Source organism: Ixodes scapularis, unplaced genomic scaffold, assembly GCF_016920785.2.
Source record: "Ixodes scapularis isolate PalLabHiFi unplaced genomic scaffold, ASM1692078v2 ptg000323l_1__unscaffolded, whole genome shotgun sequence".
NCBI classification, from domain to species: domain Eukaryota; kingdom Metazoa; phylum Arthropoda; class Arachnida; order Ixodida; family Ixodidae; genus Ixodes; species Ixodes scapularis.
The window spans coordinates 789518-807491 of record NW_024609965.1 but is presented as its reverse complement, the minus strand read 5'-3'; positions in this window follow the sequence as shown (position 1 = coordinate 807491).

Sequence of the window (17974 nt, the reverse complement as noted above, 5' to 3'; positions counted from 1 at the left end):
GTCGCGTCACCGATTTTTCATTTTTGATTGTGTTCACAAAAATAAACGTAAACATGACATGAAAAAAAATAGTAAAATAAACTCAAGACGACGCACGGACTATGCCACGCCTCAGCACTATAAAAAAAAGCAAGCGCTGTTCAGGGGGGCTAAGCTCGGCGCGGCGAGATCGAGGCGAGTTCTCCGCCAAACTCGCCGATCGCCGCGATTGGTCGGTGCCGTGCATGACGACACGCGCCGACACTTTCTAGATCGTGATGTTAAACGGAGGGTTTGAGGCGGTCGGAGAGTTGCATATCCGGAACTCGCGGCGAGATGCGGTGACGTCATTGTGACGTGGCAGAAGCCGCCGCGGATGGGAAAAGCTTGCCGGCTCCGACGTAGGCGAGTTTGGGCGAGTTAGGCGCGATATCAGGGAGAAGCGTCCAAAATGGCAGCGTTTTCCTTCGTGTTTTGCCGTCGGCAAAGGTATTTAAACCACGCCAATGTGTTTGACATGGACGACGTTCATTTTCAACAACACTATCGCCTCTCGAAAGACGTGGTAAGGTGGCTGTGCGATGAACTGCGTGGCGAACCGGGCTTGAGGCGATGGAGCCGTGAATGAACCGTCGCCCCCGTCGTGAATCCTACATCCAAATTCTACAAAGTGAATCCTAGAAACAAATGTGTTTTTACGGCAATCTGCAACCAGGAACGCAATTTACCATTACCTACTAGCTTTTACAATTATTTTGATGGGTTGCTGTGCTGCGTAGATGCAAGATAAACGCACTTGATAAAATTCAAACTAAAAGAGATGATAGAAGAAAAGCAATATACATTAATGGCGCAGACTAACAACTGTGTAATTTCCTTCTCATCTTTCTCCCTCCTCACCGTATTTTGACAAACAAATTGGCCGCTAGTTGTTTATACAGCTGGAGAACATGCCAGAAGATTGCGACATTGTCACCTACTGTAGATAAGCAATTTAGCCAGTGCAGTATGACTGTTAACTATAGGGTCTTTAACGTGCACCACGTAGTAGTGATACGCGACCGCATGCCGGTACAATGCTCATCAACATCGAAAAGGGCAGGGGGGGGGGGGGGTGAATCCATGATCCTGGGTTCTGCAGCGCGAGCTTTCGCTCCACGTGCACCCTATTCTGAAAAAGCAAAAAAAAAAATATTGTGGCTGTGTGGCGGTGTGGGGGGAGAAAGATGAGAAAGAAATTACACAGTTGTTAGTCTGCTCCATTCCTGTATGTTGTTTTTCGTCTATACTCTGCTTTAGTTCATATCTTTATCAAGAGCGTTTTTCTTACATCTACGTGGTGCAGCAAACCATCACAATGTCTAGTCAACTAGCCCACATCCAAGCAATGTTTGTATAATTAGCATCCCTGCTGTTACCTATTCTTATTTGTCATTTACGATTTAAATAAAAAAATGGGGCTGTATGTATGTTGATACTGCCTAAAACTTGGTCTGCCTCAACGGGGAAGATGCTCCCAGCTGTAGATGAGAAATTTAGTCATGCAGTGCCGTACAACCGCTAGCCTGGGGTCTTTAACGTCCATCCCGCAGTAGCGTTACACGACTGCACGCCGGTACAATGCTCATCAACATCGAAACGGGCAGGGGTGGGGATTGAACCCAGCATCTAGGGTTCTGCCAACGGACCTTTCACTCGACGTGCTCCGAGCTGGTGTGCGCTAGCCCAGCCGGCCACCGATCCCCCGATTTAAATAAAATAAAAACCCTTCACTGCGGAGCGTAGGGAAAAATCGGAGCTACGCTGGGGAACTCGCCGCCGCCGGGGGGGTCGGAAATGTAAGAGGGGGAGTGGGAAACTCGCCGGGGCGGAGTGAAAAGAAGCTCCTCGCCTCCCTCGTGACGTGGCATCGGAGAGATTCCCGCCGGAGGCGAGCTTAGCCCCCCAGATCTTTGCTCAAAGACGGTTAGCTATGCCAGCAGATAATAAACAGGGGCCGTGTGCAGTAAACAGAATAGCCTAGCAGGCGACGCTCACAACGGAAAGAGCTTTGTGCGCACGCGCCTAATCTCTCCCGTGTCGCCGCATTTCTCCGCGGCACAGCGCTGGCCGTCCCGGCGGTCGACGCTCGCTTGATATTATAAAAAAATTGGACCACTGTAAATCGAAAGCAGCTAATGTCTTTCCACGGCGACGAGGAAAGAAGGGGGAAATGATGCGTGCTGACGTCAGCGCTTTGTGCCACTGCGAGAGTCGCACAGCTGGCGCGGTTTCAGAGGCAATCAGGCGCCGCGCCGCTTTGGAATGCAGCCGAGCTCAGTTGTCGCCCCTGCTACGGATGTGCTTCTTTCCACAATTGATAAAAGCGGACAAGAATGATTCAAAACGTTTCATGAACAACTTGAAGGAGCCTTTTAGAGCGCAGCTCCTAGGCGCCCGTTTCCGGCTTGAGCGCCGTCGCCGTCGCCGTCGGCGTAACCAAGGTCATCCCAAGGTCACGTGACCCCCAAGGTCACCACAAGGTCACGTGACCCCCAAGGTGACTCCCACGTGACCCCCAGGTCACGTAACCACCGAGGTCACGTGGTCCCCTCCCCAAGGTCACCTCAAGGTCACGTGACCCCCAAGGTGACCCCCACGTGACACCCCAAGGTCACGTGACCCCCAGGTCACGCCTCCCCGAGGTCACGTGACCCCCCCACGGAGCATATTAAAGAATGAGGGGAGGAGGAGGAGAAGGAGGAGCGGTCTACCCTCCCCTCAGTACCCTTCACTCCTCCTCCTCAAGAGCTGCGCTCCAATTCGGCGTTACAGAGAGTTGTAAACGGCTTTCACTTTTTTTTTTATTAGGAAATGTCCTCCCTTCTTTTATAAACCAAATAATAACTTGCGCTGGGCCGCATTAAAAAAACACGATAAGATATTCAGACTAAATTTGTGAAAGTTTTATTAACATCTTTATATGGCCATGTTTGTCGTTCAGCAATGTTTGGCCGTAAAACGACTGGCCCGCTGACTTCTGACGACAATTTCGTTCAAAATGAACCAATTAAGACGAATGCAAGGGTACATCGGAAAAAGGTTAGAAAATCACTTAATTAATTTAAGCACGTGGTGAATATCGTGCAGAACAGATGAGTTTGCAAGCCTATGCTCAATGTCTGACACAGATTATTTAACATTACCGACTACAAAGCCCTTCTGTTATGACGCATAAAATGTTAAAAAAATAATGTACCTGCTTGTTTTTTTATTTAAGAAATGACGGATTTTATAGATGTTGCGTTGATTGATCTTAAGCCCAGAAGATAATGTTTTCAACTGTCGGTTATGCTAAGATATTTTTAATATAATGTTTATATATTAACATTATGAAGTAGCCTATTTGCTAAAGGCCCATTCTCTTAAGACGTATTGAAGATATGCGATAGTTGACATACCCGTATATTATGTGTGATATCTGTTTTCAGTAAAATTAACGAGATGAAATCACAAGTTTCGAGAAAAATGTCCAGCGGCAGACTGAGCTCAAGTTAAATGCCAGGCACCGCTTCATATATTTGTGTTGAAAGTATTTTTTTTAACACCTTGATTCTTTTTTGTTAGTGGCGGCAACGACTTCTGAAAATAAATCTTGTGACAGCTAGATGATGGACATAGAAGAAGAAGAAACCAGGCAGAGCAGGGAAAGAAGAAGAAGAAAAGAAGGAATCATAGAAATGGCGGATCGAGTAAAGCACTATTATGTAAGCTATCTCGAATTGTATTTGTAGAACGTTACATTTTGGCGCAGTCGACAGGATCCCATCATGTGGATCACCCTCACTATAAAAGATGACGCCGGAGAAGACCTCGTCTTCTCATCTTGCCAGCCTCAAGACGAGGAGGCATTTCCATTACCACCTCGTATCACTACTCGGGAGTTGATTCAACTCGTTTCTGACAAGACAGGACTGGACGCCAGTGCCATTCTACAGAAAAGGACTGTCAATGTCAACCTAAAGGTAGCAGATTTTCAGACCTTTATCATAAAGCCCATGGAGGAGGGCCCGTTGAATCCTCAAGACGGCTTCCGCTTCCATGCCGGTCCTCAAGGCGGCTCTCAAACCGGAACGCAAGGCGAGTTCCAATCCAACTTTCAAAGCGATTTCCAATTGGGAACTCAAGGTGACTCACAGGCCTGTCCCCAAGGCAATAACCAGGCCTATCCCCAAAACAACTTTGTCGGTCTCGAAAGCCTTCAGCGTGCTGTTGTCACTAACCCTGAGGACCCAAATTACCTTGTCCACCAGATCCTCCTTGCACAACAACAACAAATAATGCAAAACCAACAACTGCTTCAAGCCATTGTCGGACTTTCACGAAACCAGGAAGCTCCACGCTTTCGAATGGTAAAGCCGGACCCGTTTGATGGTCACACAACAAACTCAGAAGCTTGGTTGTCATTTTATGAATACGCTAGTGAGAAGAATGGCTGGCGTTCCGACGATGACAAAGTAAAAAATCTGCGACTTTTTCTCACCGGAATGGCGAAAAAGTGGTATGAGCTCCACTTAACGGACCATCTCAACGACCCCTGGGAACAGTGGAAAAGAAGTTTTCATTCGGCATTTCAAGAGAATCCCGTGGAGAAGTGGGATAAAGCTATATTCTACAAGTACAAAGCAGGAAGTGTCATGAAATATTTCTATGAAAAACGACGATTGCTCCAGATGGCAGACTACTCCCTACCAGACACATCCGTAGTCTCGCTGGTTATTCACGGACTTCCGAAAGAGCTGCAAAAACAGGTCCAAGTGAAAGCGCCCAAAACTGTGGAGGGCCTTCTGGACTGTTTTCAACATCTCTGCTTAGATGCGTGGCCCCGAGCAGCGCAGAAGACTGCTGAAGCAACTCTTCAGTCGCACAGATATGGAAGTCTTGGACAAAAGCCTTCGCATTGGAATCCACAAGCTGTGGCACAGAAGCAGTCAGCGACTCACCTAGCAACATTTGAGGACCGTGAAATGGCTGAAGTCCAGACAACCACAAAAAACTGATAAAGGAGGGTGTACAGTCCCACCCCGCGACAACAATGGAGACTGTCTTTTTGTCCCAATCAACACTCTTGTATATAAATGTAAATGTGAATGGAAGAACTTTAAAAGCTCTCGTCGACAGCGGAGCGTCTGTAACTATAGTTAACCAAGAGGTTGTCGATCGTGAAAGAACTTTTGAGGGTCGTACAATCGAGGTTGAAGGCTACGACGGAAGAAAGAAAATACACTCAAAATGGATTCACCTGACCATTCAATATGAATCCCAACAAGTCCAGACCGAAGCTCTAGTAATTAATGGATTAAATTATGACTTGCTACTGTCTCGGCCGGATATGAAGAGAATGCACATCAACATATACTGGGATGATACGGTCCAAGTATCTGACACAAACCTTGCCACTGCAAAGAATAAGGTAGAATATGTGGAATCGGTTGATGATATACTCATTAACTACCCAGAAATAATACCTGTGGGCAAATACCCACCCGCAACCACTTGTTTCGAAGTACCATTCGAGTTGGCGGATATTACCATTGTCAGACGGAAGCCATAAAACATGTCTTTAGAAAAGAAACGTTGGCTAAAAAGGGAACTAGAAGACATGCTGGATGCCGAAATCATTCGATCATCTGTCTCTTCTTTTGCATCACCAATGACCATCGTGCCGAAGGAAGATGGATCACTACGGCTATGTACCGATTATCGCATGGTTAACCGTCAAACCGAACTTTTTCCTTTTCCAATGCACAGAATTGACAACATCATCGATGAGACAGGAGGGTGCACAGTATTTTCTAGGATTGACCTGTGTAAAGGATTTTTACAAGTTCCTTTAAGGGAAGAGTACAAGAAATATACTGCATTCGTAACACCATTTGCAGTATACGAGTACAACAGACTTCCCTTTGGCTGGAAGAATTCACCAGCCTGGTTCAAAAAGATGATGAACGAACTACTAAGCCCATTTCTAGGAAAGTTCTGTAACGTCTATATCGACGACATAATTGTATATTCAAAGAGTCAAGAAGATCACGGTCGACATCTGGCATCGGTGCTGGAAGCTTTGAAAGGGGCACATCTTAAGATCAATGTAAAAAAGAGTGAATTCTTCCAAGGAAAGGTTGTATTTCTTGGGCGGAACTTTGACGGAACGTCTAAAACTACCAAGCAAGAATCCGTTGCTCGGATCTCCAGCCTCCGAAAGCCCTTTGACGTCCATTCGCTTAGAGTGTTTCTTGGGCTTGCCGGACATTTCAGGCCTTTCATCCAGGATTTTGCAAAGAAGACAAGGTGCCTTACGCGACTAACGCAGCATGATGTACCATTCGAATGGTCCAACGAGTGTGAAGAATCGTACCAGCATCTAGTGCAAGCGATTTCTTCTGATCCTGTATTGATTTTACCTGATTTTGACCTGCCTTTTGAACTGAACACGGATGCATCCCACTATGGTACAGGTGCTGTTCTGTATCAACGTAATCCGACAAAGCCAACATCTCAACAGCTCTCTGTCATAGGGTATCACGCATATACTTTTTCTAAGCCTGAAGTAAATTACACAACAACAGAAAAAGAAGCCCTAGCTGTTCTTAAGGCCGTGCGATACTTTCGCTCGTACCTCGAGGGCCACAAGTTCAAGCTCTTCACGGATCACCAAGCATTAACGTTCCTCCTATGCATGACTGAACCGAAAGGAAAAACAGCTAGGTGGATAAACGAACTCCAACAATTCGAGTTTGAAGTATTTCATCGGCCAGGAGTTCACCTTAAAGATGCAGATGCATTGTCTCGTCTGTCGATTTCCGAGATGAGGCATGGCACGGAGGAGGTCTTCTACACTCGACTGTGGGAGGGAACCGAAGATCTAACTTTCAGCGATGGCAAGTTTCAAGTTCCAGTCACGGCTGTGAGTTACATTCTCAGGCTATACCATGATAGTCCAGAATCAGGCGGCCATGATGGATTTTGGAAGACGTATAGTAAACTGGCTCACCGATTCTGCTGGCCTGGAATGAAGCAAGATATCTACCAGTATGTGCGTTCGTGTCACGAATGCCAGATGAACAAAGCCAAGCAGAAGCAACGATTCAATGAGATGACTTTGCCAATTCACTCGTATGTCCCATTCGAAGTAGTTCATCTGGATTTCGCCGAATTAAGAAAGAAGGGTGATGGAGTTGCTAGAACCCAAGCTTTTCTTATAGCCATAGATGAGTGTACGCGCATCGCTGCCTCAAGAGCAGGAAAAGAAGACGCAAACAGCGTCATTTCAATGCTAGAAAGGGACATGTTTAAGAACACCAAGGTGATTGTTTCGGACAATGGTCCTGCGTTCCGGAGTAAAAAACTGGAGCAATGGGCAAGATCCAGGGGAATCGAACTGCGCTTTGCTGCCCCATATCACCCGGAAGCGAATGGCCTCGCAGAACGACTGATTCGAGACTTGAAGCAGTACTTGTTTATGTACCCGAACTTCGTCGGCGGTTGGAAGTGTGCCCTTGAGGCAGCAGTGGCCCATCATAACCGCTCACATACTACAGCCCTAGGCTGTAGTCCCAACTACGCGGCCTTCGGACTTGCACCTTACTTACCGGCAGATGTACAACTTGGCATCAAAGATGATCTAGTGCTGACAGAAGAAAAGAAGACCTATAAACAGAAAGAGCTCTATAGGAAAAGAACGAAGAAAAACTTTGACAAAAGATTTCGTTCAGTCCCTAACATTCAAGTGGGCGATTTCGTCATTGTTAGGAAAGGCATCCATGTAACACACACAAAGTTTTCCGGGCCCTACCAAGTGACGAAAACAGCTACCACGCAAGGTATCCTAAAAGTCATATGGTATACCACTTCAACAAATGTCACTGAATGCGCCACGATCGGAAATGTGTTTCCATATCATCCCAGGAGGAATCAGTAAAAAAGGATGGTATAATGTGACAGCTAGATGATGGACATAGAAGAAGAAGAAACCAGGCAGAGCAGGGAAAGAAGAAGAAGAAAAGAAGGAATCATAGAAATGGCGGATCGAGTAAAGCACTATTTTGTAAGCTATCTCGAATTGTATTTGTAGAACGTTACAAATCTAACATTGACGACGCTGTTCTGGGGTGATTGCTAAGCAGACAGGTTTTTTTTTTTTTTTTTTTGGTGTCTCATCTTGCGTATTTCGGAAGCTTACAACTTCTCTGGGACAAGAGTTTTACCCGAAGAACATTTTCAGGCTTGTTTATAAAAGCGAAATAAATTAAGTATTAAAAATATATTTATATCACTTGAGTGACTTCAGACTTGACACCGAAAGAATTTCAAGTTAATATAACTTCACAAATAAACTAATCAATCAAATCTTCATACCCGGCAAAAAAATTACTATGTAACGAAAAGTAGCGTTGTTCAATTTGTTATAATGGCACGAGGGCTTTCGAGCTTGTGTCTGTCTGTCGCGTATTAAGATTTAAAATGCTCTATTGTGAATTTATATTGTTCTTAATGTACATGATCAGTCACTAAAAATATCCGTGTTGTCATACGTTATTTGTTCCTCAAACCTATTATTGTCATATATGGAGATCTCTTGGTGTATTTCGAAGGATCTAAGAGTGCCCCTCCATCATATTGCTTTTAGCGAGGTATATGCCATCACAGTTGTATATCAAAGAAGATGCAAAAAAATCGCTCTAAAACCGCTCCAGTCAAACAAGAAAATTATCCATTAGATTTATCTAGATTATAAATGTGCACCAGTGTTAAGGCCGATTACTTTGCCTTCTCAAGACCCACTCACGTATCATGTACGCCGAAGGTATTAATGCTTAAAACGTGTTATAATATCAAGTGTAGATGTAATGCACCTTATATTGACGTAGAATTATATAGTAAAGGGAAGCATCGAACAAAACTTCGCAAACCAAGCCATAAGACATCGCGCTTAAAGGAAGATAAAAAAATGCCAATGCAACGCATTATCCCATGGCCGTGGTCGCGTAACACGTTTCTAAGATGGCAGTGCCCATGCAACGAAAATTGGTAATGTGTAGCTGAGGACTCCCAGGACGTCGCAGCTGCCAGATAAAGTCGTCTCTTCGCCTTGATTACTAGCGGCGCTACCAGATAGCTCCTTAGCGTTTGACCAATAACAGCCTGTCCCGGGTACGGTCTCCAACGTTTTTCTTTAGGAGATATCCTAGCTTTTAAGGCCGTTCTAGTCATGAGACACGTCATATGCAATGTGGTTCATGGCAATATAGAGAGCAATCTTGTGTCGTCTTTAAACTCTCATGTGCCGGCCCGTGTCGTTAAAAGCCCAAGTGTGTTTTATACATCTATTCAAACGAGACTGTCCCTTTTAGCTCGAATGCAAATTTGTTTAAATGAATTTCCGACTCATGTAGACATATTTTTAAATTATGCGGCGTTCAAACAACAACTTGATATGCATATTTTTGTTTTTTGATTTATGAAATGTTTTATTTTTGAGAGCATATGTCGTTTGAGATTGTTAACTGTTTCATGTGTTTTTTCCCCCTTTTTCGAACTTCTTATATGCCACCACGATGTAACCAATACGTTGTTCTGGGGCATGATACAAATAAAGGATTGTTATTATTATTATTATTATTATTATGATTATAAATAAGTTCAAGGCTGCGCTACACTTGCGGCTTATATACATCTTTGTCGGTGACCCTTGTTTCATGCCGTCAGGGCGGCTATAGACCTTTTACTATGCAAAAGGCACCGGGCTGTGGTCTTGTCTATGAGGTCCAAGAAACTACCGGTTCACAAATTGAATTACCAAAGCCCATTAGCACCGCTTTTTGAACCACATTGAAATATTTAACCACCAATTTTACAGGTGAACGTCAAACAATCCAAAATGCGCAAGATATGGTTAATGTTGTTGAATATACTTGTAAACCAACTGGATTATTCCAAGACGTAAATTGTACAACCAGAGGATTTCACTAAATCTTCATCATTGTTGTCCGTGTAGCAGTTATGCTTATGCTTTTTAGCACTGTTCACATAAGCAAGCTCGACAGGCTTGCGAAGACGGAGCGACTGAAAGTCGCTTTTGACGTAAGCAGCGGTCCATGTTTGTAAACATAAACATGGTTTATACGCTTTATAAACGCGTTTAAGCGTAGAGATTCTGGGACGTGGTGTTTAAGCCAGCGTCCGCCAAAGCAAGAATAGACGCTCCGAGCGAAAAGAGCGTGCGCCCTGGTGCGATGAAAGCACAGGAGTTCTTTGCCGTCTGTGTTTATTTATTTCACTTATGCCGTCTGAGCCGACGTTCATAGATCTATCATTATTACATGCTCACGGAAAAGCCCCGTTCAAGAACGGTCCACCGCCGTTGCGTACACACGAGCCCATACTGGAACGGTGATCCTTGAATCGCAAGTGACATCGCTCCAACTAACAGCGGAGGAGGACCACTTTCGTACGATGATCTATTTGTGCAATCATTTGCACAAGCTTTCTAAGTTCACCATAAAGACCACATTAAAATAACTTTCCACCGTAAGCAATGTGTGGCCAAAAGAAAGTTTAAGAGAGTCGCTCTTGTAAATCCCATATGGTAGGATGGGTCCTCCAGTACGAATAGAATATATGCGAGTCTACTGTGAAGCCGCATACATTGTACGTGCCAGAGGGTTCATCCTACCGTATGAAATGTACAAAAATGGTTTCCTAAAACTTTGATAAGTTGCTCCGGAACGGATGCTTGTATCCATAGGCCAGACTAAAAGCGTAGCGAGCTTGAGCAAGTGACGCGCCACAAAAAGGTGCAAGGCGCTCTAGCTAGCTTGTTGACTGATGTATATCTTGCAACGTTTGTTTGGACATAGACGTATTATGTAATATAGCAGGGGCCTTACTGGTGCTAGTATGCTGAAGCAAATAGAAGCAGATTACAGCAGTCTGGAATTGATTTCCGGTGACTCAACGCTATGAAAAAAAACGAGTGCATTTCTTGCCAACTCTTCATTACCCTATCGAAAAAAACAAGCACAAGCTGGTCCCAGCATCCCAGCTTCATGCTGGGTTATTTCTTCAGCATGCTCAGCTTGCCGTGCTGGTCAAGCTGGGTCGTGCTGGGTGAAGGCTGGATAAATGCTGTGTGGATGCCGGGTCATGTTGGGCGAACTGGTCCTGCTGGTTAAGCGGGTGGACTTACCCCACCAGTTTGACCAATTTAAATTGATACACAGGATAAACAAGCCAATCTCTTCAGAAAATGCAGCTCGGCATCCAGTTTATTCTTTTCGTACTCGCGGCCTGCTCGCATGAGCTTTCGGTGCTACACATCTTCTCCGCTGACAAAGTGCTTGCCGACGCCCAGACAGTGGTTCTCGGTGCAAAACAAACAATGCTATTAAAACTAGATTGTTTATCTCTGAACACGAAAAATATCAGACTCACACTAAAACAGGCAATAACAATAAAAAATACTACGCGTATGAGATAACCGAAGCTGGGTCTCGCCAGTAATGGGGGCGAAGCGGCCTCTTGCGTAATCGGCAGAAGCAAGAAAATCCGTGTGGCTTGGATGGCATTGGAGATACTCCTCAGTACCACCGTGTTTCACGAGTACACACAGGTTCTAAGGCATGAAACTAAGCCTCAGTCGGGACGTCCGACTTCTTCCCGTGCTGAACGGACTGCTGCTCCCTCTCTCCTCAAATCCCGCTTCGCTTGCATAGCCGTTCAAGTAGTCTCCAAACAGCGTGCACACAGCTCTGTTTTCTAGAATCTGCCCAAGATAGCCAAATGTGTCTTAAATTCTTTGCTCCTACCACTCGTTCTTTTTTCTAGCACTCAAAGGAAGCTCGCAGCGCGTCTGAAGCGCCCGGTCGTATAGGAGGTATTCACTGGACGCCATATTTGAGGGCGATGTTTAGAGCGCATGCTCAGAACGAGCTCCCATTAATAGCCTGCTAAGACCGGCCACCTTGATGGTGCTGAATGCACGCTCCAAAAGGACTGCGGAAGCTCGTCGTCAGCACGCGCTCAGCAGCGGCGCACACGGATATGGCCGCCAGTGAATACCAAAAACGAGAGGACAACGAACATGACGTGGCCTCGTCCCAGCCCAATCTGACCTTGGCGCGCGCGCTCCCAGCAATGCCAGTTCGACAAGCTTTAGCCGACTTCGGCGTGCGCGATCCCAGCAAGACCAGCTTGACCAGCTCGAACCAGCTTAAAAACCAACCGATTCAGCTTGTGCAGCTTGATTTATCTTGCTGGTTTTATCAATCGGGTAGAAGAGCAAATATTACAAATAATGAGCACATTTTTCATGGCTTGGAACATTTCTCAGTGACGTAAATGAAAGTATTATTCAAAAACGGAGTTTTTGCTTTCAAATGTATGTCAATAAAACTGAGAAACCATGGTTTCGTGTATGAAATTATTTGCACTGTCCGACCCTGTTATCAGAAACACGGCATCGGCGCTTTTCTGTAGGTATCACGTGCCAAAGCGACAGACGCAATCTCAAAAATCAAAAGACGTCAAGTACTATTCACAAACACTGGAGCAGTCCCTACCTCTGGATGCAGTCGATCAAAATTCGGTTAGTCAAGTAGTTAGTGCGATTTCCAGTACATAACATTCGTAGTATTCGCTCCGCTGTTCGGGTATAGGTACAAACGGAAAGGCTGCTAGAGCGTTCAACTCATACATGCACCCTTGAAAACATTTAGAATGAGATAAAGCAAAAAACCTCTAATCGCCCGATACATTCAGCATAATAAAAAAAGACAATCGATATGGCGACTAATTTTTGGCCACTCGTAAGTGAGAACCGTTTTAGTCGTGTATAAATCTTGCAAATTACCAATATTAGTGCCATCGGAATGGTGGCGCTCTTTGAACAACATTTACGTTCCTTTCAACTGTTATTCTTGTATAGATTGGAGGCTTGTTTTTATACCCTTGCTGAGGAAAATGGCACTGGGGTCGGAAGGTTGGGAAAATAAACGTCGCTCACTGCTGGGGCATAAACTGTTATAAGCGGATACTGTCTTTATAACGTAAATACAGTTAGCTAATATTCGCTAAGGCTATATTCTCACAAACGACTGGCAGAGAGACGATCAGTAGAGTGGGAAACTAAACGTTTAAGGCGGGCAAACTTCAGCCCAAACGAAAATATAAGACTTTTACAAATCCGTGTAATTCGAAGCGAGGGCGCAGCTCTTAAGGAGGAACAGGGGAAGATACAGAGGGGATGGTATGTCCCTCCTCCTCCTCCGTACCCTCCCCTCCTTCTTTTCTCCTACTCTCCTCCTGCCGCTGAATTTACTCATGGGTGAAATGACGCGAAGATAGGACGTCATTTTACCCGCTAAATTTAGCGGGGGAGCTGAATTGGTGTTGAGGTCACGTGGCATCACTTTTCCCGCACACTTTAGCGGTAAAATTTTTTCGTTAACTTTACCACGAGCCTTTCCCACTAACTGTAGCTAGAACATTTCCCACTAAGCACGAAAAATTCTCCGCCAAATTTAGCGGGAAAAATTACCCGATAAATTTAGTGGGGAAACATTCCGTAATGCAACGCGCGCGGTTGCGCCGACGCCGACGCTGACCAAACCGGAGACGGGCGCCCAAGAGATGCGCTCTCAAAGAATACAAAGATGTAACGTAGCAAGCGCCGAAGGTGGGCGACGTAGCACGATCGAGGGCAAGAGCTAAACTCGCCTTGGACCCCCACGCGGATCATCGTTTCTACACGCGTAGGTTTCTGGAACATTCGGCGTACAACATTCGGCGAGTAAAATATTCGAACCTCGATCAGACGGCAAGGTTCTCGAACTTCCAAGAACGCTAAGTTGAAAGGGTAAAAAGAAGGAGCGTCCGCTTCGAGGAATCAAACCTGTCGCCGAGGGCGCGCGCGCTCGGCGAGGCGCGTGGCAGTAGTAGCTTTAGGTAATTTCCCTTACACTCCGGTAAACAAACAATATGCACCCTCGTCTTCCCATAGGAATGCACAATAGACAGCTAAACTACCAAGTATTCTAGTACACTGTAGCAAAACTAGACATGTTGCTGTCTGCTGCACTTTGAAAGCGGAAATAACAAACGCTAGCATCAGTAGAACTTCCAGGGTACATTATAATAACTATGTTCTGGAAGGCGGAGGCGCTGTGGGCGGAGGCTACTCGAGAGCTCGCCCAATTGACTTTATCTGGCCGACCGCGGCGCAGCGTCCGTCGTGCTGGCTGTTCTCACTAGGGATGCCGCGAACTTTTTTCGAATCGAAGTTTCGATGTTCGAATCAAGCGGTTCGAAAGGTTCGAAAGATTTCGATTTTTCGAATTGTCTATATCGTAAAATTGGACGGAGGTCGAATTTTCGAACTTGTTAAGCTAAGAAGTTCGACGCTTTTCGAACCGTCGAACTTATTACGCTAAAAAATTCGATCTTTTTCGAACTTTCGAATTTATTGCGCTGCAAGGTTCGATGCTTGTCGAACTTTCGAACTTGACTGACCAAAAAATCGATAAATTTCGAACTTTCGAACTTATTTATCAAGAAAATTCGAAAAGTTTCGAACTTTCGAACTCTGAAAAGTCAGAAGTTCGACGAACTTCGAACTTATAGGGTAAAAGTTCGACGTTCGTCGAACTTCGAAAGACCGGCGGACGGTTTCATTTGATTTCAAGTAGTGGGGTACATTCGTAATTTTTTTTCTGGAACTTTTACACGCGGTGCTGCGTTCCTTACGAAAGACAATGTCATTTATTTCAATGTTCTGGCATGCTTAGGTTTAAAGAAATAAATCCCCGAAGGGGCGAGGACGGACGACGGGTTTTTGACGATTATCGTTTGTGCCAGATTTGAAGCACGCTGCAGCCGGAGCTATTTACGGTAGATATGTTATACTTTTTTTTAAAGAATGATCTATGTATAGCGTAGGTAAGGGCCGTCTTAAGATGTGATTATTGTTATTCAACGTGAGTTTCGAAGAAATGTCCAAACATGTATCTGCATGCAATTATGACCTAACCTTGATATTTATTTTCGTCTAAGTTGTTTGAGGTATCGCATTTAAATTAACACCACAGACAGTACATATCATTGCCATCTGCAGAATACAAAATGATATATTTATTGTTTTTTCACGTTAAGGAATAAATTAACTCATGGCAGAAGATTTCTAGTAGAGTTCAAGTTCAGCACGTCATTAAAAGAAAACTTTTTTTTTTTTTTCGCTTCACGTTTTTGGGACGTGTTTCTTTTAGCCTGTACACATTTTGGTAAAAGAAACTTGTTTCGAAGTTCTGAACCTCTGAATATGCAAGAATAGAACACTTCCGACGAATTCTTGATAGTTTTTTTTTTCTGCTGCTTTTTATTCCCGCATTTATTCTTTTTTTTTTTTTTTTTTTTTTGTTATTATCGGCACAGGTGTTTAGGTCGAAAAGACAGCTTTGAACTTCCGAACCACCAAGCATGTGACGAGCAGTGCCTTCTGACAACGAGTTTCTAACAATGACCATCTACGCAACCTTTTATGCAGTGAAGAGCGACAGTAGCTATACATATGCATAAATAATTTCAGATTAAAATAAGCTCGACCACGCCCTCTTTCCCCGTATTGTTTTCTTTAACAGTCCGAAATACCTGCAAGGGGGAGAAGGAGGCTGAAGCCCCCCCCCGCTACCCTCTTTCCCCCCGTTTTTCCTCTTCCGACGCCACTTGTATGGTAGAACGCTCCTCGACCTCGAGTTGCGTCGGCTTTTGTGCTTTTTGCGAGGCGATTTCTCCGTCCCAGAAAATAAACCTCCAGTACAATTATAAACTTCACCGGATCGGATAACTACCAGCGTGCAAGGGGTGGCGAGCTAGTTTGCCAGGTCGCTTCAAGGTTTCTCTGAGCCTCAACCTCCTGCTCGCACCTGGCCGTTTCGAACTGGATGAGTCTCGTAAAACAGTGTGTTCGTGCAATCACTACTGCGTGATAAAGACCCCCCCCCCCCCCCCCCGGGGGCTGGCGGTCACAATTCTGCACTGGGAAATATTCTAGCACGTCCGGGACACTCGTCGTCTCATTTAATTGCCTTACCAACTTCGCAGAATCTAGATATCACACCCTAACTTTTCTAAACTTGATTCTGTGAAAACAAGTGAGTCGTGAAAACGTTATTTGAAACTGAAACTGTAGAAAAACTTGAAAATCAGACTTCAAACTTAGAAAACTTGGATTAAAAAAAATTCAAAATCTTCAAAGTTTTTTTTTTTTTTTTTTTTGAATTTAGCGTTAAAAGAAAATCGAAACTTTCGAACTTTTCGAACTTTATGCCAAAAGAAATTCGAAATCTTCGAATTGTTCGAACTTCATGTCTATAAAAATTCGAAGCGTTTGAAGTTTTCGAATTTTTTTATAAAGAATTTCGAAATCTTCGAATTTATCGAACCTGAAGTAAAAAAATATTCGAAATATTCGAATTCGAAATTTTAGAAACCGTGAAAGCTTCGAAATTTTCGAATTCGAAACTCCGCTGTGGACAAAAGTTGCGAATTTTTCGAAATCGAACCTCGGTCGGTACGAAAATATCAAAATTTTTCGAAATCGAACCTCAGTTCGCTTCGCAAATATCGAAACCTTTCGAAATCGAACCTAGGGTGGTTCGCGACATCCCTAGTTCTCACCTTTGTATATCGTGCAATGTGACTAGACGGGAACCGTATCGGCGTTCGATTTTACAAACAGAGTCCTCGGGTCTTGAAGACATAACGCTAGCGTTTGTGCTAAACTATTCTGATTACTTCTCCTCTTTTTTTACACCAATAAATATCTCACTTGCAGTTAGACTCCCCCACGTATAATTCATCAAAATAATTATTTTTGGTTCATACTTTTATAAGTGTTGTGAAGTAAGCCTCGAATAATAGCCCAATATTTATTTGAACCATGACGTTAACTTGAAATCGGGAACATAATGCAATATGATCTGATGATTGCAGGTGTTACCTATAATGAAATGGCGTCTCGCCTGTTGAATTGCAGTAAAGTTATATCTTGCCAATACAAACTATATTAATATGGAAACCCCTATAAATTGATTAAATTTTAAGGGAAACCTGGGGGAACACATGAAAATGTGTAAATACGCCCAATCTCTAAAGTTCATATGATAGGAACGTCAGTGCTAAAAGTGATTCCGAAAGAGGGCAAGACATGCGCAACTTACGCGCTGCCTGTAAGAAAGAATAATCGACGTATTTTAACTCATTTGAAAACTAGAAAACAGTTCTGAAACATTTCAGAGATTTTGTATAAATATTCAAACTTACCAGTAGTTCCGATGCTGGATTCCAATGATGACATTCCACTTTGGTCAACATCTGACAAAATAAAACAACAATAACACACACGTCACTCAACAAAATCAATGATTTTCAGACATGTCACCAAGAATGTAACAATTTTTAACGCTCATCCCGAAATCCAATATTTTGTCCGTCAGTCCGTCTATCCTATTTTTTTCTGCTAAATATAACGGGGAAAGGGGCATCGCGTGACGTAACCTGATGTCTCGTGACGTATTGCCGCGTGTCGAAAGCTGATTTAGCAGCGTTCTTGACTCCCACGCCACTGGATGGGGTTTGATCCCCGCCAGCGCTTGTCCTATTTATCTTTCTTTGGTTTGCATGACTGGAATGTTCCAGATTACTCGAGAATTTATATGTTCGCTCTACCACGGAAACATGTATATTCCCACGTGCTTACAAAAGGCGCTTCCCTTGGCTGCTTGAATCAGTCGTCCTTCGACGCCGTCTTTGTTACTTTATGTTTCTCAACACAGGTTCGCCGCATTGAAAGATCATTTTAAGTTTTGCTAATCATGTTTATATTTTTGTGCGTGACATTTCGGTGGAGGTGCGGGCTAACGAAATGCATGCTTACAATGCGAACATGATAACTCCGAAGACG